This window comes from Chionomys nivalis, chromosome 14, assembly GCF_950005125.1.
Source record: "Chionomys nivalis chromosome 14, mChiNiv1.1, whole genome shotgun sequence".
Classification (NCBI taxonomy): Eukaryota; Metazoa; Chordata; class Mammalia; order Rodentia; family Cricetidae; genus Chionomys; species Chionomys nivalis.
Window position 1 is genome coordinate 724,436 of NC_080099.1, and position 24,844 is coordinate 749,279.

Consider the following 24,844-nt stretch of genomic DNA (forward strand, 5'->3'; position numbering starts at 1 on the left):
TCTTACAACACTCAAGTCACACACCATCACTGAGTGTACAAGGCAAGAACATTGTGGCAGAAACTGATATGGAAGCCATGAAGGAACATTGCTTTCTGGATATTTTCTCATGACTAGATCAGACCATTTTCTTAAAACATAGAGGACTACCTGTCCAGGGAATGACACAGCCTACAGTTGGCTGGATTCTTCCACATCATTAACCAAAATGTTCACAGACTTGCCTATGTGCAGGGGAACTTTTTCACTAAGGTTCACTCTTCCCATATGACCATTATTAGCCTGAGTTAAGCTGATATAAAAACTAGCCAGTATATACATGTCCCCCTTGATTTCATGTCTTCTATATGTGGATCGCTTAGTTAAGTTAGAATTTCTTGACTGAAGGTTAGTGGAATGTAATTTACTGGAGCAAGGACAACCATTTAGGAGCTACACTACTTACTAAAGAAAACTGAGCCCTCTGTCCCTAACAGTTAAAGACTAATAATCCCTCAGGAGAGGTGGGACCTAATGAGCACCTCCCTGGTACCATGAGTAGTATTTATGTTCAATCTATTTTACTTTAAACTTTTTGCATGAATAATGAAAGCTATATCTTTATTACTTCAGTTGTTTTTATTCATGAAATAAAAACACAAATAGACTGTCAGAATACAACCAAAGGGCTGCGTTTAGTGTAAAAAGGTTGCTATTGTAATGTAAAGTACAATAAAAATGAAATTATAATAATAGAGTTGCACTGTAATTCTCCTTGAGGAAAATGTGCCCCAAGTTGCATGAAGCATTAATCATTATATTCATTTCTGTAGCCAAAGCCCCAGGCATTGTTTTTGGATTTCTTTGTTCTCTGTTTAATGGTCAAATTGTATTCTGACTGAATATATAACATTGGATATTGCAAATCTTTGCTGAGTTCCCATGAAATGCTTCCGTAAAAGTCTTTTGATACTGCTAAAACTGCTGAACACTTTTGTTATTCGGGAAAAGTGTAAATTATTGGCCTTTTGTTATGATATTATAAAAGGTAGATGAAAGAGTGTTTTGAGTGCCTAGAAATATGAGTAACTGAAATGCTACAATTTAAAGAGTTAACTCAAGTTATTAAACAAATATGTTGAAGACGTTACAATTTTGTTTAATTAAGATATAAATTAATTTTCCAGAAAAATTATTCCTATTCTAATGAGTAATCCTGGGCATTTATTCTTTTTATTATTTAAATATAGATTAATATATAATTTTTATATTAAGCATACTTGACTATCTCTTTGAGATCAAGTACTACATTAAAAAATATGTACATACACAGACAATATAATAAAGACTGCTTCTGAATTGCCTTTTGTATGAGAAAGTTCTTCAAAATTTGTATTGATGAGCAAACACAGTGTCTTTTAGTTGTGTCTTCTAGGTAAATTCTAGCCAACTTAATCAAAGCAATTTGAAATCAGAATTTGAGGTATTGAAAGAATATTTGTGTCTTGACCTTGCCCAGAAGACTTTGGGCAAGTAACACAGAAATCAACTATATCTGACCATCTTTCTTCTCCAAACCCTGTTCTGCTTTAGTGTGTATTATTGATCATTTGCTCCACACACGCTGAAAAAGCAATACCATATCTAACCCTCTTCCAACTTCCAGGGGCCTCACTGAATCAATGTGAGCAGTGTGACTAGAAGCTATCAGAGAGAACTTACCAAATTTTCTCACAGTGTCAGATGGTGGACATCTGATGTATGCAAACAAAAATGAATATTCATCTTTATAGCCAAAGTGCTTAAAACGAAAATAAACAATCAACATCATTCCAAAAATATTTTTCCAAATCAAGGTACCACCTTGAAGATTTACTGAATGTTTACATTCATTTGTACAAGATCATTTCCCTTCATCTCCAATCTTTTTTATCACCATCACAATCATTTGCTTTGAAATCTTTATATTGCTTACATAATTAAATATTAATTCTTTTAAATTAAAGAGATGTTTATCATAATTTTGTTCTCAATGAAAAGTATTTTTCTTCTTTTAATAACCAAGTAATTTATTATAAAACCTGCTATGCCCCTTGTTTCTTGTAAAGTACTTTATTTATTCTTTATAATACTGATTGGTTTTACTGATATATGGCAGAGTGTGTGCTTTGAAAAGTTAAGTATCACCTAGACTGTGATCAACATGTCAATTCTCTTGGGAGTTAGGCTTGAAATGATTTTTGTGCATTTTTTGCACTTCTTTCTTTTCCTGAAATTTCTCTTCAAAAATATTAAAATTAATTTTTAAAAAAAATTTTCAGTTCTGAATTCATGTATTATATCTCATTTAAAATGTTTTCAAAACTTCCTTCCAAATAGAATGAAAATATTCTGTCCTCATGAAGAAACTGACAGGTCAGGATGCCATCTAGAGTATAGGATGAAAGTTGGGTTTGTATCACCACAATGTATAGATCTTAAATTTTAATGACACCCAGTCGAATATGTCAACTAACATTCTTTTGTCAACAGATGGCATGATCCTGTAAAGTGATTAAAGATACTTTTAAATGAGATTGCTCTAAATGTAGTTTTATATATTTAATATCTTCAATATATATTTATATATTTAATATCCTCAATATATTTAATAGCTTTAATAATCTTCTTTTAAGGTGTTTGTTGAAAATTCAACAGATAAATACACTCTTCAGATTTCTACAGAAGAAATATAAAGTAAGGAGAAAGTAAATTAGCATTTAGCTAATATATGAATCAATAGCCCTGTATAGTTTTCTTCTATGAGCTTCTTTGTTTGACCCTACAAACATGTAACATGTAATTAATCATAATAATTCTCTGATAAGAAACAATCCCTGTAGCTAATATCACTGTGAGGTTCTGGGAGCAGCTTGGGTTATAGTAATGTGAGCCATCTCTATCATTCATGTAGAAATAATTATGAGCTAACAGTTTTAAGCCAATGACTCTCAGACTGTATTTTTCTCCTGGACTATCAGAAAACCAAGCAACTCATACCTTTCCTACCTGGCTTGGGCCTGGTCCCGTAGAAATCTCTGGCTCAGGCCTGCTCCCTCAACAGTTGCTCCCTTGTACCTGTTCCTATAGAGTTGCTGCATGGGCTTGCTCTGGTGGAGGTTGCTGTCTCAGGCCTGCTCTGGCAGAGGTCACTGACTCTCTATTTTTAAATAGACTTAGAAGAAAACATTTCTGAATTTTTAAAGTTAATTTTACTACATTAAATTCACACACCACTCAACCAAAGATAATAATGGTCCATGTAACAGGAGCCTCTTTTAGTGGGCTGGAGATTATTAATCATGACAAATATTAAGTGATAAGGGCATTACAGTACTGCACATTACCTGTTCCCCTTAAAGGTCTTTCTTCAAGGTCTCTCTTGCTTCTTTCAACTATCAGTATTGAGCTAAATTTCTGATCAGAGGCTCCTGAAGAAACTACATTCTATGTCTTGTTTTGTGTCTCAGACTGCAGAACACATAAACTTACATGAATGAAACCTAGGCCAGTGACGCCCAAATTTGGAATAAAGACAAGAGAGAGAAAGAGAAAGAGAGAGAGAGGGAGAGAGAGAGAGAGAGAGAGAGAGAGAGAGAGAGAGAGACTGCAAGCCACATGGTAGGTGAAGTGAATTAATGTTTGATAAGTAGATACTGCATTTTGATACTATGCTTAGAGGATGATTAGATATATAAATATAGTCTTTAAAAAACTTATAAACATGAAGGTAGATCTCTTATGCTTACGTCTGGCCTGTTGATTATTACAGAGGCCTCAGAAGAGATTATTCTCTGAGCTTGGCCTTACCTATGTGGATCTTCCCAACATTCCTGAATCACAATTTAATCAAATTATCCTTTGGAGCAATTGTTATGAGCCTACTCAATAAAAAATACCAGTCATTGTTATTTATGAGGTGAAAAGAAATGCTCAAGACAATGATCTTTCATGGTCAGCAGAATTTGGGGAATACAACGTTAAATACCTTCTCTCTTGAAAATTTATCAGGAAGTTACATATTGAAGGATTTAAAAAGAATAAAAAGCAGTAGAAAGCCACACTTGTCTTTTTTTTAATTCAGTAATTACCAAAATTATGAGCCTGTATAACTCTATTTTATCTCTTCTAAAAAGCTACTCCCTTACTCTCTGGGAATGTTTCATCCTTCCGCCATTCACAGAAGAATCATGATCCCAATAACTGTGAAGCATCCATGTGGTACACTTTGTGTTCACAAAACTTAGTGTTGGAGGGACTTGCTCTCCATTTTAAATAGATTCTGGCTTGATGGTAGGCACAAAGGGAAAATTGCTGGCCCATAATCATAGTCTAGTGCTCCATAAACATTTTACCACCAAAATAGATGTTTTATTCTATTCATCTCCCCATATACATGCCATGAAAGATGTGTTCTACCAAGAACCTAGAAAATAATGGTTTCCATCTTCTCCTTGTTTTCATTTAGCACCAAGATATAGGATTATTTTGGTAGTTCAGTAATTATTTTGGAATACTGGATAACATTTCTTTTTAAAGAAATGTTAAAGTCTCTGTTGGCTGATTTTTTTTAAAGGAATTCTTATTTGAGAAATAGTCTTAAGCATATCTGATCAGATGTTACCCAGAATTCACTGCTTTCTGTTAACACATGCTGGTTCCAAACAGTTGAGTGTTATGCCTCAGACCGACTATTGTTTTGTAGACTTAAGAGGTGCTAAATCCCCAGTCAACATTTCTATTGCTTTTAAGATTTTTCTAGAAACTTTTTTCTAAGGACCCAACAGTTAATATGACAATTTTTGTGCATCATATGTCATTTATAAACATTATTTGACTTTGTCATTATCTAGAAAAGCAGTATTATGGAAAAAGCAAACAACTACCATTGTGTGTTAGTAAAATTTAAATTTTTATAAAAGAGGGAACAAGCAGGATCTGGCAAGAAACACATTTTTTCAACTTTGTTCTATAATTTTCTATCACATATTTGTTAAGTCGTTTTTCATTTAACTAACCCATGGGCGAAACGCTTTTCTGACTTTTATTTGGAGTGAGCTTAGGATTTTGAATTTCTTTGTTCAAACATATGTGATAATTTCTTATTTTTCTTTATATTATTAGAGTACCACAGAGATTTATTTTTCTAGTTTTACTAATTAGTAACAGTTTGTGCTAAGTCAACGTTGAACAAAGGACCTTAATATTTGGTTTTAACTTAGTTTAGCACAATAATTTTATCTAAATGATGTACAATTGGTTCATTTTGGTTTGAAGATCCAAATAACAACAGAAAGGTCTTGGAATTATTCAATAAAAATAATACCTCCTTGGTACCAAGGAGGTTCTAGAATTATTCAGTAAAGTGCTTGTAGCCTGAGGCTGGACAGTCGTTTAGTCAGTCAAATTCTTGACAAACTAGTGTGTGGATTTAACCTCTAGTTCCAGTGTGACATACCTGGTGTGGTGGTACACCCCTGTAATCTGTGTTCTTTGTAAGATCAAACAAGAGGGTCCCTGAGGTTTGCTGATCAGCCACTCTAGGTAAGTCATTAAGATCCAGGTTCAATGTGAGACCCTGTCTCAAACAATAAAACAGAGATCACCAGATATTGAACTCTGATCTCCACATGTATGAATATAAAAATGTAAATCCAACTTCATACATGGGAACACACATGAACTCATACACACACATATCACAGCACAGAAGATACTGCATGAGAATGATTTTAATAGTTCTTAAGATATAACAAATATTGATATTATTTCATGTAGTTGTCAAGGAAATACTTAAAATTTTAGGAATCAGACTAGTAGTTTTCTTTTTGTAGAAAAATAAATAAATACCAAATCACATGGCTAGTAAATTAGACTATAAGGGCAAGACTAAATTTCATAATCTTTGCTTTTACCAATAGTTCAGGAAGAAGAAGTAATGTAATATCTTAAGTCATGGAAGCAAACAAACAACAGCACCAACACACACACACACAGACACACATACACACACACACTTAAAAAGAAAAAAAACAATGGCCACAAGATTTTAGGGAAGTTTATATCTGGAAAGTTCCCTGATAAGTTGGGATCTTAAAGTCTTGGTTTTTGTTTTATTTTGTCTGTTGACAATGTCATTTTTTATTTAACAAAAGCTGTCATGGTACTCAGCAAGTAACACCAACTGACCTGAAATTTGCATCAATCCTATTTTCTCAGCTTTCTGAGTGTCAGGATTTCAAGTGTTAGCTACTCCACCTTGGAAACTTGAAATCAATGAACACTTCTCCATCATTCTGAAACAAAGCTTACAATAAGTATCTTTTAAGTACCTACTGATCCTCTGGCTCCCAGAGAACCCTCTTATGTCAATAACAGATCTTCTTTGCTTTATCATAGATAAAGGGTTCACACTTGAAGAGGATACAGAGGGTCTTTGGAAGAGAGAATGAGGCCAACACAAAGAAAGGATGCCCTAGGAAAGCCAGATCTGGTTTGCCTTTGACAAGTGTGAAGTCTCTCCAGTTATCCTGCTACATAACCTGAAATCTTTGTATCTTGGCTTTGGTCTCCTTCCCCTGCTTGCTGAAGTACAGTATCTATATGGCTCTTCTCAGTAAGAGGCTGTAGGATTCTCATGAAATGCCTGCTTCTGTCACTTGTTTCTTACCAGTAAAAGTCCTCTCCAAAGACACCATTTGATATGTGCATGTGATTTAGTCAATACAAGAAAGAGGAAAGAGAGGCAGAGAAAGAAAGGAGAGCAAGCGAGAGTAGAGAGAGAAGAAAGACACAAATGGCAGCATTTCTTTTAGTTGGGAAAGAAAATCTAATTTACTGCTTTATTCATTAAGTATCTATTCCTTTCATGTCCCTAAGCAACACAATAGAGCCATACTTCCTAAAGTCTCAAGTTCTCTTCAGCTACAGCTGTAATGTGACCTCATTAATTGATGATGCAAGTCAATTGTCTCTTTTCCCATAGACCTTTAATTTTAGGCACAGTTTTTGCTTATTTCCATGTCTCGAACCTCTGTGCCTACTCACTGCATGAACAAATGTCAGATTAACCTACAGCACGGCTCCAATAAACAAATAAGAGCTTATGGTGTCTGTATGCTGCTTAATAGAGCCTAACAGCTTTGGCTGGCCTTTGTGCTGTTGCATGTCAGGCAACGTCTGACTGTTTCACCTCATTCTTTTCTTCCCACCACCAATGGACTGAAAAAAATTGTAGTTTGCAAATACGGCAAAATATTCCCTCAATCTGGTATCCTTACACATTTTCTTGTTAGTTTCCTTTATGTCTTTCAAATTGTGTTCTCCAGATGTTACCTTATAGAATAGTCTCCATAAGCTTTTGTAGGTGTTCCTGCTTTTGCATTAAATGGCCTTTATCTAATTCTTATTTTATAAAAGATATAATTTTGTAAGATGAACATTTTAGTGAAAGACAGATGCAGACTGCTACATGGAGCTCTCAGTCTTCATACTGGTTTCATGGCTATTTGGAATCTCTGCCCAAATCTCTGATATGGTCTTAAGGAACAGAATCTTAGGTCATAACCACATGACTGGCAGCAGAAGTATATGTATCTGTTTTCTTGAGGTCAGTGACATTGATAAAAGTGATAGAGGCAAACTGTAGGGCCAAGACGGTATGTGGAGTAGAGATGCTTTTTTCTCAGATGGTCTTCCTTTTATGGAGAATCACAATTCTTAAAATTAAGGAAGTGACAGACTATTTTTATTTGTTGCAAAGACATACATTAAAAAATTTTTCTTTATTCTAGGGTTGTACAAATAAATAAAACTGTTAGTAACCATATCTTTGCTCATGATTTTCACTAAATATTATAAGTACTCTCTTATCAGCGGCTTCTTATTTTAAACAATGCCAACCTCCTTCAATAATGTACCAGAATAATATTTGTTATAAAATGTTTTTTCTTTTTTTTCATAAAAAACCTAACTCAGACTCAATAATTAAATAGGAAGCATCAATCATGCTATTACAAACACAGACACATGTGGTGGGAGAGGGGAGATAGGGACAGAGAAAGAGACACATAAAAATGTACACATACATACATACAGAGCCACATATACAAATCTTACCTAATAATTAACTAAACTGACTGCAAGATGTATATTGGGAAAATTTGATTACATCTCTTTTTATATTTGAGTAACAGTTTATTTCACTCTCTCACATACATTAGATAATTAGTGGTATTGGGATGATTCTATAAAAAGATTATGAAGCAATCCTTTGCTTTTTAATTCTTTAAGGCTGAGCAGAACTCAGAGCTCCATCTTTAAAGAAGTAAATGATTAAATCATGATAATAATTCTTTTTTTTATTTTTGTTGCTTTTTGTTTTTTTTTAATTAATTAATTAATTTATTTAATTATTAAAGATTTCTGCTGCACTGTAAATTTTCTCAATTAGTTTCATGGTGTGGAAACTTAAATCTAACCCACCAGTAAAATAATTGTATCTGGGAAATAAATTATTATAAAAGCAATTCTTCCCAGATACAATTATTTTACTGGTGGGTTAGATTTAAGTTTCCATACCATGAAACTAATTGAGAAAATTTACAGTGCAGTGAGGCCCCCAAAGTAAGTATTATTGTCAACTATCTTCTTGAAGATAATAACGTCTACTATTATTCTGCATCATATTGTCAATTCCACCCATTTTGCACAGCAGCTGCATTGCTGGACACAAACTATAGCAAAGAAAAACATTAAAATATGCTACCAAATACTTCCTGAGTTATGAAACTATGACCTTGCTTCTCTCCAATTGCCAGAATTTAAAATACTGAATAAATTTGGTATGTTTTTGCTTCTTTAATAGCAGTTATTAACTACAGGAATTTTATTTATTATTGTCAGTGGTTCTCAACCTTCCCAATGCTGTGACCCGTTAATACAGTTCCTCATGCTGTGGTGACCCCAATTATAAAATTATTTTATTGGTACTTTTCGACTGTAATTTTGCTGTCATAAATTTTAATGTAAATTCTGATATACAGGATATCTGATATGTGACCCCTGTGAAAGGGTCATTCAACTCCCAAAGGGATCACAATACACAGGTTGAGAACTATTGATTTACATGTTTTGAAATAATATAAAATTAAAAATTGGAAGAAATATAGATAAAAAGACCATTTATACCTGAAGTCAGCAGTTTCATTTTACAATATTGACATTATTTTCTCTTCCCTCTTCCTGTCTCTTTTGACTTACTCTACCCTTTTACCAAACCCTTTCTAGCTTAGTTTTGAGACTGTATTTTAACTACATTTCTCCTTTTCCTTTTCTCCCTTCAAATCCTCAAACATACGTCTCGTCTTCAGATTTATGACCTCTTTATTCTTTGTTATTGCATGTACATATGTAATTGTATATACATATATAATCCCAAATATGAACTGCTTACTCCATGTAATATTACATAGACACACACACGCGCGCGCGCACACACACACACACACACACACATATATATATTTTTTTCTAGGACTGATCATTGAGCATTAGACAAGTAATTGATGTGCTCTTCCCTAGGAGGGGCATCTCTCCTGGTCCCTCATTACTCAGTTGCCTGTAGTTCTTTGTGTATGACTATAACCTAGTGGGCTCCCCACATCCAATTTGTCATGTTTGCTGGTGTCCTTAGCTGTTTGCTGTGAGACTCTGTCTCATAATAGCATCAGAAACTACATCATAAAGTCTTACCAACATGAACACCCAAATGTAAGCTGAACACGAGGTTACCAAACTCTTGAAAGTGAGTTCCAAGCATCATGGTACTTATCATGGGTATTTTAGTCTTGTCCTTTAAAGATTTTAAGTACTGTAATACTATCATCATATTAAAATGTTTACTACTAAGATACAAGACATGAAATATTTCTTCCTATCAAAACTAATCATATATATATATATATTTGTGTGCATGTGTTTTGTGTGAGTGTTATAATACATATACTTTATACAATGTGTAAAAAAGCAATATTAATGTTATTCTTTTTACTGATTCTTTTGAAATAATCCTATTTCATATACAGTTCTGATGAATAAAATAGACTCCACAGATGACATTTTAGAAGATCATAGTATAATATCATTACCAATAGGAGATTGGCATTGATCCAGTTTACTAAAATTGCATTCAAGATTTGTGTCTTCCAACTCTGAGATTCCATATTACACCCACAAGAATGATGAAGATCAAAAACATTGATGACAACTTATGCTGTAGAGGATGTGGGGTAAAGGGAACATTCCTCCATTGATGGTGGGAATGCAAACTGGTATAGCTGCTTTGGATGTCAGTATGGCAATTTCTCAGAAAGTTAGGAAACAACCTTCCTCAAGACCCAGCAAGACCACTTTTGGGTATATACCCAAAAGATGCTCAATTGTACCAAAAACACATGTTGCTCAACCATGTTCATAGCACCATTATTTGTCATAGCCAGAAAATGGAAATAACCTAAATGCCCTTCAACTTAAGAATAGATATGGAAAATGTGGTACATTTACACAGGGAGTACTACACAGAAGAAAAAAGTGGCATTTTGAAATTTGTGGGCACTAACAAGTGGCTTTTAGCCATAAAGCAAAGAAAAACCAGTCTATAAGTCACAATCCTGGAGAACCTATACAACAAAGAAGTCCTTAAGAGAGACAGACATACATGGATCCAATCTATATTGGAAGTAGAAAAAGACAAGATCTCCTGAGTAAATCGGGAGCATGGAGACCATGGGAGAGAGTAGAAGGGAAGGGGAACAGAGAAAATATATAGCTCAATAAAAACAAACAAATGAAAGATTTTTGTTTTCCTTTCATTATGTATGCATATATGCATGTATGTGTATGTTTAATGCTATAAACTTTTTTTTTACCGTCTATAGCTATTCCTAGGCAAAACACAATCAAGTTCATGACAACTCATATATCATATATACATTACACAGTATAATCTCATGGACCTCCAGACCAGCCCAGCCCAGCCCAACTTTGCCCATGTGTCTTGGGACATGTCTTCCATCTTGAAAAATTGTCATTAGAGAATGTTATACAAATGTAATCATTTTGTAGACAATCTTTAAAAATTTTCTAAATTACATAGTTCTTTTGAAATATGTTCACATAAGTTCAGTACTTCATTCCTTTCATTGCTGGGAACTTCAGTACAGGTCGGCTTCACTTTATGCATGATTATTACCTAATGAGAACACCTAAGTCATTCCCATTTTGGAGCCTTTCAGTGTAAGCCACTCTAGATTTCCATTTTCATGTAGATATAAGTTTGATTTGTCTGGTACTAGCTCTCAAATGTTCCTATTTATCTCTGATACATTTCCTCCACTAGACTTAACTTATGTCAAGGTATAACAACACAAAATTCAGAAAAACACAATGTTTGTGTACAGTTTCATATTGTTTTACCACATGCATATTTATATAGCTACAACTGTGGAAGCCCTTGTAATCAAACCCACACCTCTAATTTGCTTTTAGTAGCTACTAGTAATTATTATTTTGTTTTTCATTTCTGCATTCCAAGAATATTATGCAATGAAAGTCACAGTACCTTATGGAGTTCACACAGCAAAATAGCTGCATAGTCACCCATATTTTTGCATGCATCAAGAGTTCAGTCTTTTATATTTTTTAATATTTAACCATGCAGATGTTTTAGGATTTGTTATCATCCAGTTTTGCTACACACACTTTTCTTTCCAGTGGAAAAGACTCAGGAGTACTGTTTTGGGCTATATGGATAAGCTTTACTCTTTTAAAACAAAAATATATTTTTGTGTTTTCATGATTGTAAACAAATCTGGAAATACTTTATATTTTAATGTACAAACTTAATTACAAAATTATGCTGCCAGGTACAATTCATTTTTAGTTTTCAGTTCATTCTTTATTTATCATCTATGTTATCTCAATCTTTTTGTTTTATCATTGTGAGAGGTTTGCAGTCTGGTTTATTGTGGTGTATGTCTCAGGTGGATGTTAGCTTTTTCTTACAGATACATTTACAAAATATGTTTTAAATTCATTAAGCACTCACCATCAGTAAATTAATTGCTGTTCATCTTAATTGTTTCTCATTTAGAAAATCCAGGAGAGTTGAATTTTTATTGATTTTTTTGGGGGGATCATGATTTCAGTTTAGTTCCATAGTTTTGACTATCATTTCTAGGAATTTCTAATACAGACATTTGGTTTTATCATTTGTACATATATATCATATGCATGTATACATTTTCCAAAATCTATTCTAATATAATTTATTTGTTTTGCTCATGGTTAAAATGGAGTGTTTGAGGATATTTAATACAAAAATAAGAGTAAGAGTGGTATTACAGTTTTATTCTGCTGTCTTTTTAAAAACTTTATTCTTTTCATGTGTCTCTGTGCATTGTATGGCTAGCTTAACCCCAAAAATAGCCACAGAGAAATTGTATTAATTAAATTACTGCCTGGCCCATTATCTCCAGCCTCTTGGCCAACTCTCACATCCTGATCTAACCCATTTCTATCAATCTGTGTAACACCACAAGGTTGTGGCTTACTGGGAAAGATTCTAACCAGTGTCAGTCTCAGAGTGGAGCTTCATGGCATCTGCCACACTGACCTTCTTCCCAGTGTTCAGTTCGGTCTACCCCACCTATCTAAGTTCTGCCCTATCAAAAGGCCAAGGCAGTTTCTTTATTCAACCAATGAAAGCAACACATAAACAGAAGAACCTCCTACACCAATAGAGTATAGTTTATATCTTATAATATATCAATTTTGAAATAATGTACCTTGTAGGAGGAGGCTATTTGTTCATCCCAGCCACCCAGAACCAAAATAATCACACAGAAATTGTATTAATTAAAACACTGCTTGGCTCATTAGCTCTAGCTTCTTATTGGCTAACTCTTATATTACTTTAACCCATATCTATTAATTTGTATATCACCACGTGGCAGTGGCTTACTGGCAAAGATTCGGCATGTCTGACTCTAGCAGCTCCATGGCATCTCTGACTCCACCCTCTTTCTCCCAGCATTCAGTCCAGTTCTCCTGCCTACCTAAGTTCTACCCTATCAACAGGCCAAGGCAGTTTCTTTCTTCATTAATGGTAATCACAGCATACAGTACTCCCACATCAGTACCCTTTAAATGTCACTGGAGGGATTGAGTCTTGACAGACTCATTTTATTTAATTCTAAGGCATCTTTTTTGTGTGCCCACTTGGTTTAAGTGGGTGCAGGCTAAATGGTTGCTGGTTTTTATTCTGCTTGACTCTAGCAGAATTATTTTCAGCATGTTCTTTCCTTTATGGTAAACCTCTAAACACACTACTTTCCTCTACCTCAGACACTGAGTTTTGATGAAACTGCCCTTTGCCATGTCATAACCTTTCAAGACTCTTCCTGATTATTTCTTGGGGGTTCAAGGATGCTCTGCCCTTTAAATCTTGACGATGATATCTCTCTTTTTACAAACTGACTAACTGTACTATACTGTTTTATTTTCCCACACAGTCACTGTCTATCATATATGTATCTATCTATTTATCATCTACCTATCTATATATCTATTTTCAGTGAGGGTTTTTTCTTTTCATAACTACCAACTGGACTTTGTAGCATTTATTATTTCCTAATCATACTTACAAGATTATAGATTTTTGTGTGTGTTCTGATGAGAGGTGTGGTGCCAGAAAATATGATGAGAAATATTACAGCTTTCAGAAATCTTCAACATCCTCCAAAAGAGTTGTGAGAGTCGAAACTCTTAGTTTATCATCACTATGGTAAGTGACTACATAAGTACATTAAAATCCAAAGCAAGCCTGAGTGTTATAAAGACAAAATACCTATGACTTTAAAGAGAAGTGTGAGTATGTAATATATGACACTTTTGTATTTGAAAATTCATTCTCAGTCTATATGAACTCTCCACATTTCCTGTATTTTCCAGAAACTGTCAGAGAGAGTACAGACAGAGAAAGAATGAAAAGCATCAAAATATTTTCAGATTGTGGAAATGTATGATCCTTCTTCAAATATATTGCAAATGGACATTTCAGAGAGCAGCTCCCAGCCATTCTATATAAAATAGACAACAAGAAAAATGCTGAGCCTGCATATTAGATGAGTAGCCAAGCCCAGCTCTTTTCTTACTTCTTTCTCACTGCAGAGACCCTGAGGCCAGGTCTATTAGGACCCTAATTCTGAAGGCAACAACTTCAGAATTACAGAGTCATAACTGTAGTGACTCACAGTCTATCTAATACCTGCTTTGTTTTAAAATGAAGCTTGCTGTGTCATTTTTTTATCTTTGGATTGAAAAATACTTCCAATAATTTAATTCTTATTTCCCACATTGACAAACTATGGTTATATTTATGACATCATAATGATTTTAGTTTCAGAAAACTATTTTATTTAGGATAATTTCACTATCACACTGTTGAGAACTTATAAAGAACTTTTATAAGAACTTTCTAACAAAAATTTAAAGCAATCATAAGAAATAACATTAACATTCTAGAATTGTGATTTGCAATTAGAGGATGGGAAGGAATTAAAAATAAGGATGTATTCAATGTCCACTGTAAGCCCTTAGCCAGGACCTCACTACCTTGACTGGCCCTTATGCTCAGCTTTCCTTGGCTAAATTCCAATCCTCATATTCTTATATCTAAATGGAGTTTGTAGAAAAGATCTTCACAGCCACCCCATCCCAATCAGCAGTAAAAAGAGTTGTTGATTCAGTTGAGAATAGTAGTAAGTTCTTTTTTATTTCTTGTTTCTATAGAGAAGGTTAAGTCCCTGGAATTTTTGAGATGTGTATTATGTTTTCCAAATCAAAAATTAAGAGAAAAAACATGAGTTGAAACTTTGACTGAAAGTGAGATGTGTTTTGCTATGACTAAGTGTTTAATTCCAGTGGAGAAGATAAGGCTGGAGCGTAGGATCCAAAAGGACTTAGGAAAAATTGAGAAGATTCTTCCAACGTTTAGGTGTCTTGGTTCAACTGCACTGTTTCCATGCAGTGGCATGACCCTTAACAGACATGAGTATTTGTAACATGAGGGCCAGCTTGTTGGGGTTTCTGTCCCGCCTGGTCCTCCAGTGGTTTAGTCCCAGCAAAAATCACACAGAGGTCTCCATAAGATATAAACTGATTGGCCCATTAGCTCAGGCTTCATATTAGCTCTTATAACTTATGTTATCCCATTATTCTAGTCTATGTTAGCCACATGGCTCAGTATCTTTTTTAGCAGGGCGGGTCACATCCTGCTTCTTTGGTGATCTGGGCAGGATTGGGAGGAATGCTCTTCCTCCTTCCCAGAATTCTCCTGTTCTCATCGCCCCACCTCTACTTTCTGTCAAATAAACACTAAAATCATGTTTTATGATTGTATGAGCCTAGAATAAACTAGTGAACAAGGATGGAAAGTCCAGAAGAGACTCATGATCCTTTAAAGAGTTAGCTCCAAATATATATTATGAAAAGCTATTGAATTTCCATTCAATATTAGTTCAAAATATTTAGGTCTATAATCCTTATAAATTTACGATCTTACATTCTAATACGTTAGATGAGAAATATAAAGCATTTTTGATAGGTAGTTCCTGTATTTACTGCAATTTTTTGTCACTGGGAGGTCTTTAAGACATTGATAATTATGATGCTGTGGAAGTTGATTTGATTCCTCCCCTTCAGTTACTATAGGACTTTATGACTTCAATAGTAATTGTTGGGTAACTATTTCTGTTTTTTTTTTCAGTCTGATAATTCTGGAACATATCCTACTAAATGTATATTAAAATACCGTGACAAAAATACAATAATTTATCTCTATTTTTAACATCTTTGTCTAATCTGTAAAATATTGATATTCTCAAATTTGTTTTCTGTTTCATTATTCTTTTGCTAAAGCTTGATGTTGCATTTTAATGTCTAAATGATAATGATAATTGATGGTTCTCTTTGGTATAACATCTTATTCACTGAAATATTAAGATATCTTATCATATTTTTTAAATCTTAGTTGTAATATTAATATGGAATGTTCTCTAACCATACATACAAAAATGAAACAAAACAAAAATCAGTTCTTTACTATGTTTGAAAAATTGCACATAGAATATTATTAATATATAATGGATTCTCTCTCTTCACAGTATTATTATTCTTTTATACATTACACTACAAAGCATGCATATCTACATCTACCTTATCAACTGAGGCTTTTGTTCTGGCTAATCTACTGTTTTAAACTTAGTATCTCCTTGCATTATAGGGAATCTTTATTATTATATAGCCTATGTTCAATAGTTTTTTTTTCAAAATTTGATCATCTACTTAAGATTATGAAAATAGTCAGGTTTTACATGTTTTTCTTTTCTTCACCAACACTTGATGATAGATAATAAATGTAGACATTCATATATGATAGGTAAGCACTCTACCCCTGATCTGTATCTACTACATCTCCAACTTTTCTGTACTTCTTTCTCAAACTTGTCCACATTTTCTTTATGGATATATATTTTCATTCTCCTTACCTTTACAGTCAAACTCTTGGCTCTTCCAAGGCAATCAAATCCTTCCCATCCTCGCAACCACTCATCGTGAGGCATCAGTCACTTGCGTTCTGTTTGCTGAACCTCTTCTCACAGAACAGACCAGCAAGCTATCTTTATGACTACTAAACTAATACTTTAAGTTGTTTTATTATTCAGTCAGCATTTAAGAGAAAATTAAAAAGAAACTATTTTAAGTTAGCTTGAAAAGGAAATTGATTTGTTAACAAGCATAAAGGGACACTATGACCTTGCTTGTTAACTCTTAGGACTATGTTGACTTTCACAAGCACCAATCCCCTAGACTTGTCTTACACATATTGAGCAAACTAAAGTTAATTTCTCTTACTACTGGGGATTGTCTTTTGAGTAATGCTGCATTCAAACCAATCCATAAAAAAGGAAGTTGTCATTTGCCTAAAACAAACAGAGAACTATAAAAAAACTGATTTGATGAAAATCAGAAATTTCCAGACATTTTTCATACTTTCATACTTTGAAAAATTCTTGATTTAAAAAAATTAAGCAAGCATTTTTATACATTTGAAATATTAGTATTTTTAATAAAGTAAATGAATGTATTTTCACTGGGATAACAGAGCAGATAAATGAAGTAGAATAGAACAGTATGCAGTAGCCAACTTTATTCAGAGCATTAAACAATTTATACCCTGCGGGTTAAGAAGAGCCTTATAGTTATAATATACAATCACAAGGACAGGACAAGCCATGTACATGGCAGACAAGGTGCACAGGATGGACAAGTCTTTGCGCATGGTGAATAAGCCACACATGGCAAAAACATGTTTTTCCATAAAGGCATATAAACAAATAACAATAGCCAGTGGTAAGGGATAATCTTAATGACACTCGCTCCTATACACTACACTTGGGAGGGCATGAAAAGATATTCCAAAAACAATTCCTCTTTTTCTTTTCTTTTTTGAAGAAAAAAATGGAGGTTGTTTTCTTGGAGTTTAGCATAATATATTTGTTTGTTTTGTTTTTTCAAGACAGAGTTTCTCTATATAACAGCCCTGGTTGTCCTGGAACTAGCTCTTGTAGACCAGGCTGGCCTAAACTCAGAAAGATCAACCTGTCTTTGCCTCCCGAATACTGGGATTAAAGGTGTATGCCACCACCACCTGGCTCATAATAGATACTTTATATTTTAATTTAGGCGTTAATCTCTGTGGGGGGATGAGACATTGCTCACAGTGACCAACTGTATATTTGATTAAGCAGCCATAAATAAAGTCAAGGACACTAAAAACACAAACAAACTGATCTTTAATTGCAGTGATAAGAATAGAACTCCAGGATACTGAGAATGTAAACATACCATTGTCTTAGAGTTGAAACACATTCAGGAATAACTTAGAAAATATATAAAAATGACTTTCACCTCAGTTTGCCTGTGGTTATTTGTGAGGACACTGTTTGCAATGCATTTGGTAAATGCTAGATATTCAATATTACTAGGACAATCAGAAATCTTATTTTACAATGTTTCACAATAAGCAGGGAATTATAAAATGATTCAATATACTGTTTTAAAGATATCCTTTTTGTATTTCTATAAGAGAAATACCTCTGATTACTATATACCATTTTAAGATATCATTGAAAATGTTCAAAAGATAATGGGCTGTGAATCAGAAAAAAATACGTCACTTGATGACATGGTCCCAACTTCCTTTTTGATAATTCTTTCCTGTAATGTTTTAACATCATACTCCCATCTCTAAAAATTACATTCAGATACACACACACACACACACACACACACACATCCAACCATTTGTGCATTTCTATTTGCAGGCATGCACACAAAGAGACATATACACACTCATGTACATACACACTTAGGTGCATGCAATACGTTTTCACACTATATAAAGGTGTTCATTTATCTTCCTTTTTGTGTTCTTTGAATAGTTATGAGCCTTTGTGTCATTTGCTAACCTCCATATCAAAGCCCTCTGCAATGCATTCATGCCAGGCAGAGGAATGTCGTATTTGATTATTCTGTCAGTTGCTGATATTTGTCATTTGTTACTGTGGAAAACAAGTATGTACATTTTAGTTGGCTGTCTGGAAGCCAAACCTAACTTCCACAATTCAGAAAATGAGCAAAATAACAGACTGGAGTTTCCAATTTAAAAAACAAATGCTATTCAAGTTTCTGTTAAACCAAAAATAATTTGGTTTATCTCAATAAACAACTAGATACACTTAAGGAGTAACTCATTGTGTTGGCTTTCCATTGTTGACCTTTCTTAGAGATTTCACTGTCATATCTATATAGATTATAAAAAATGACCAATAGTTTAGTACATTCAGAATCAAATACAATTTATATAATATTTTCCTTATGAGATAAATATCCATAATAAAGTGAAAGAAAAAATATAGATAATGAAATTAAGCAAAATAATTTTGAGTGGGTGAAGGTTAGCAACCTGGACTTTTGCAAAAAAAGACAAATTGATTTGTTTTTCTTATTCCAATATCTTTCTTATCTAGATAGCTAAGTTTACAAGGCCCACATAGAACTCAACACTGGACCTTAGAGCATTCAACAAAAGAGTCTATCCATTTTATTTTCATGTGCTCCTACAAATTGTATTCAATATTCAAGAAATAACTGATAGTCACTTCTATTTATATGTTCAGCATTTACTGATCATTTCCCATGCTTGTGTGCTGCACTATGCTTTCAAGGTACTAAAATAACTGAATTTTCTAAAAAACTATATCTTAAACTATCGTGGTTGAGAAAGGCAAAAAGTTTGTCAATGGCATTTGGGCTTCAATAAAATACAATGAAAAATGCAGAGTGACAATGTCACATGTAAATTGATCTGGGAGGCTGAATGAAGGTTGTATTTGAAACAAACTTTAAAGAAAAATTAAGTGTGAACCAAATTTATAGAAAAAAATCAGAGAGGCATTATATAGGGAGAAAAAAAAATACCTCCTCTTCAGAAACAAAGCTATTATTTCCTCATCTCTAAGCAGACAGTTCTTCAAATCTGACACTGAAGTGAAATGTTATTTTGTATATGCTAAACAGAGATGTGCTCATCTCATGTCTGCTGGAGTACTGTCAAGGTTTTAAGTGTGAGGGAAAAGCGGAAGTGCATGAGCTATCATTGAGGTCAGTTTAGTAAAAAGTGTTTTTGCATGAATGGAAGTTTTAACAAATATATATTGCTTTATATATTTTACTTGAAAATGAGGAAAAGCTCTATATTATCCTAGAAATAGTTTTTGGAGAAATATTTTTCTTCAGTTTACAGCAAGCCAGCTATTTAATAATTTAATAAATATGAAGATAACATTGATCACTCAATCACAGAAGACTCTGAAAAGAAAATGCAATGAAAATTGTGGAATATGAAGGAGATAAGAGGAGTATTTCATCTGTACTTTCCTGAGACTTTTACTAAGAGCTAAATGCAGTGAGGGAAGGTTACAATGATTTAGGATTGCCACAAAACTAGTCTTGCCTGGATCATATGATAAAGTAGCATGTGACCAATATCATACATTTTAATTATGCAATGGGAGTTTTATCTGGTGGAGATATTTCTATACATATGATGAAATTCTTTTCTTTTTCAAGTATATCTTATTTTGGATCATTTAACTTTAATATCGTTGTCTTCAGCCAAGATTTAATGAAAGCAATAAAGCTTGAATGTAATATTTTACTCAGAAGGCCTTTCTTAGGATATTCCATGTAGAGACCATTTTCCTTATTAAAAGGGAAACACTCTCACCGCCTTGGAACTCTTAAGGTGAAATGGAAGAAACTTTTCCAGATATGAACTTCATATTGGCCTACAATTTTGTTTGCCCATCTCTTCTCTCCACAAACAAACGCATTTCTCACATATTTCACCTTTGTCCATTTTTCTTGCTATAACCAGGTACCTTTCAATTTTCAGATTCAAAACTGCCAACTTTCTTAATTTAATCTTAGACATAATGAAACATTTGAGTTTCTGCTACAGAGTTTGGAGCTTAAGTCCAGACACAAGCTAATGGTTTAAAGGAGCTTAATGAAAAACATTCCTTTCATGAAGAGAAAGATAGAGAAAACTTTACAGAATATTTACTGTCTCTTCATCCACAAAGGAATTTACCTATTTGCACATTTAGTGTAGACTAAGAAGTTTAATGTGTAAAACAAGTGACAAAAGGCAAAGGTCTACAGAACTTTCATCTGTAGTGTACATCAGCTTAATAAGAAAGAAATACAATGATTCACACACAAACAGTAGCACAGAGTATAGTCCAGTCGTAAAGTACTTTACTAGTTTGCAAGAGGTCATAGGTTCTTATAAAACAGAGTTTACAGAAAAATACTAATTCAGTAAGAAGAATGAATTAAACTAATATACAAAATATTTAAACATGCAGAGCTTACATAAGAAAGAACACGTAAAAAACATAGCTGCATTATTTGAAAAAGGACAGTTAGTACTGGCTAGGAGAAGGGGTGCTACTTTTATCTCTGGTGTAACCATATACAATTTGCTCATGTTCTAGAAAATAACCTCCCATTCAGGCTTATGCAGAAATACCATTTAAACTCAGTGAGTCATACAAGTTCAAAATATTTAAAAGTAATGGGCACTTTCAGGGAAGAAATTTAGCCTTGTGGTGATGGTGCATCTCACATCGTTTAAGTGGGTTTCCAAAGTCCCAGGCCAGAAGCTCAATTCTGGGGAGAGGGAAATCCCAATAAATCATATCCAGCATCTCACTCCCAGAAAGCAAACGAAAACAGTAATGTTTAAGGCAGGAAATAAATTTAATACTTAACATAATCATATGAGACAACATGATAATAATCCTTATCTCCATTTGGGGGCAACTGGTATAAATATTGGATTAAACAGGGGAAGAACTGAAACAGGTGTATGCATAAGTACTAGCTTGTTCAGACTATGGTGTAGTTGAACTTTTTTCCCATTCTTATTATAAGGGGACTCTGAGAATCATTGTTTGAAGGAACAAGCAAATGTTGCTTGTTCCATCCTGAAATGGTTGCTCTTTCATAGTAGAGCAGTCTATATTCTCGTTATGGGGCAATTGTTCCCATATGGGACCCCTGTTCTTATTAAAGGGCAGTTGTTCCCATTTATGGGGTGTTTCCCTAATTAGAAAGAGCAATTTCATAAAGAAGTTACCTGCTTACAAGCTTTCTTGTTCCTAGAATCCAGTGTGACTGCAGGTTTCAGGTAATGACTTGAGGATTTTTTAGTATATTCCAGAGGTCAGGGGAAAAAATGCTGTAAATACCTCTACAATTTTTGAAACTTTAGTTACTATCATGGTATCTTCAGCCTTGAAAGAAGGACATTATCAGTTTCTAATAAATATTCCTTAAATGACTAACATACCCACGTGCAGAGATTAGCAGAAATCTGACTGTAATAAGGCAGATACAAAATAAATTTTTTTTATTTTTTTTTAAAGATTTATTTATTTATTTTGTACACAGCATTTTGTCTGCATGTATGCATGCAGGCCAGAAGAGGGCACCAGATCTCATTATAGATGGTTGAGAGCCACCACATGGTTGCTGGGAATTGAACTCAGGACCTCTGGAAGAGCAGCCAGTGCTCTTAACTGCTGAGCCATCTCTCCAGCCCCAAAATAAATTTATAAATGCTAAAATATCTCAACAGTGCCAGAGGTAGTTATAATGCTTCCCCTAATTAGAATATCAGAGACACTGTTTTGATTATGTGATAAAATACAGGATCTTTCTGTTTTATGTTCTAGTGAATGTTGTGATCTACATAAAACTAAGAAGCAGCAGCAAATCTCTCTTGACAACATGTTAATCAGGCCTATTTGATGTTAAGGCAGTGTGACCAAACTCCGGAAGGAAGCATGATTTGACCTTGCTAGAATTGGCCTAATGGTAGAAAAGAACTTGATATTAAAATCCCTGAAGTCAGGAAAACCTGTCACAGATAACTTTTTATGAGGAGTTTAAAATGTCAAAGCAAAGGTTGTAGTGTCATCTACAAAGAGCAAGAGGTTTGATGGAAATCTTTATTACATAGTTTCAGTACAGATTTATGCTGCATGGAAAAGTCAGAAACTTCTCTGGGCAGGTGCCAATGCAGAAGTTTGGATCCAATTTTCCTATTGTGATATTGGTGATTGCCCCTGAATATTAAACTTTATATTTATAAAAAAAAATCTGCAAAGTAGCTTGGATACTTGATTCCTATTCTGTCATTACATTGACCCCTCATCCACAGAGACATCATATTAGAACTTTTGTAACTCATGTTACTTAACCCTAAAGCTTTCATACTATGGGATTTTAGTTATATTGGAGAAACTCTGTTATTTCTAGCAAAGAAAAAGAGTATCTTTTGAGTACAATGAAATTGAGACATAATCCAAACAAGAATCTGTTGTTGAATTTTCTTTTACTCTAATCCCATGTTGGAATGCCAAAATGTTGATGTTTGTTTGTTTGTTTTTACCTTTGGCTTTTTGGGAGACCTGTGACCCAGTTCCCAAATAAATCACACACAGAGAGACTTACACTTTCTTATAAATGTCCGGCCTTAGTAGGCTGGTTTCTAGCCAGTTTTTCTTTAAATTTCCTATCTTTTGTCTCTGCTTTTACCTTTCTTTATTTCAGTTCTCTTGCTTTCACTCTTACTCCATGACTGGCTGGGTGGTTGGGTGGCTGGTCACTGTCATTCTCCTCTCCTTGTTCTATCTTTCTCCTTTTTCTTTTCCTCCTATTTATACTCTATACTTCCAGCCCCATCTATCCTTTCTGATGTCTCACTATTGGCTGTTCATATCTTTATTAGACCATCAGGTGTTTTAGATTGGCAACTAATCATAGCTCCACAGAGTTAAACAAATGCAGCATAAAAAAAGCAACACACCTTTAAATAATTTTCTACAAGAATAATGAGTGATTAAGTAATTGGAAAGTTACTCTGTAGATGTGTATTGGCCACTTTTGTCATTACTGTGATAGCAAGCCTTACTGAAAGGAAGACTGATTTATTTTGACTTATGGTTCAGAAGATATCAATATTAGTAAATCCGTCCAACTGCAAGGTTACCAGACTGAGCTTGCTCCTCAGTGGTGAGAATGCTGGGTAGGTGTTATAAGATGTCAACAAAGTATTAGATGTCTCCGACACGCTGGAAGCAAGACCACCTAAAAGTCTCAAGCCCTACCTCCAGGCAATATACCTCCCTTAGCAGAATCACACATTCTAAAGCAAATGTTCTCAAACTTCCTAATGCTGTGACCCCTTAATACACTTATTCATGTCATGGTATTTCCCAACTATAAAATTATTTTCATTGCTATTGTTTATCTGTAGTTTTGTAACTGCTATGAATCATAAATTAAATATCTGTTATGCAAATGGTCTTAGGTGTGAAAGGGTCATAGGACCTCCAAAGGGGTTGTGACCCACAGACTGAGGATTACTGTTTTAACTATTGTACAATCTCCCCAAACATGTCACCACCTAGAGACATATAAACCTGTAGGACACACATTACATAGAAATCAAGGCACAGTTATGACACCTCCCTCCTCTTTGTAGTAAATGAATCCCAATATATACATTAATCCCATTCTAGGACAAATTCCTGATTCATTGCAATTCTCGATGAGTTAGGGATCTGACCTCCAGACCACATACTTCTGAAGCAGAATCAGGAAAACATTCACATGCTTAATATAGTTTTTCTTTCAGTTGGGTTCACTTGTTTATTTTTATTTTATATTTAAGTTAGTTTTCTAATATATTTCTGTCAAAAACTTTATTCATTCTAAAATATTCTAAAATGAGTAGGATTATGGTTAATACATAAAAAGCATGCTGAAATGTATTATCAAAAATGGGAAGTAGATGCTAGAGAAATGACTCAGAGGTTAAGAGCACATGCTGCTTTCAGAAGACCTAAGTTCCGTTCTTAGCACTCACATTAGAGAGTTTACAATTGCCTATCACTTCAGCATTAGAGGATCTGATGCCTTCTTCTGGCTTCTTTGGACACACACACACACACAAAATAAAATAATAAATGAGAAAAAATTGTGGAAAATTATTTCCCTGATTCTTCAAAATATCTTTCTTTGTTCAAGTCCTACTCCTGCTTCTTGGGGGACGTTCAGGAAGCATTTTCCC

General features: G+C 34.0%; 1 protein-coding gene across 1 annotated transcript in view; it reads left to right on the forward strand.

Annotated features, from left to right (window-relative positions):
* Dok6 (docking protein 6) overlaps nucleotides 1–24,844 on the forward strand; it is a 309,821-nt gene that overhangs the window by 150,790 nt on the left and 134,187 nt on the right. The window lies entirely within an intron of this gene.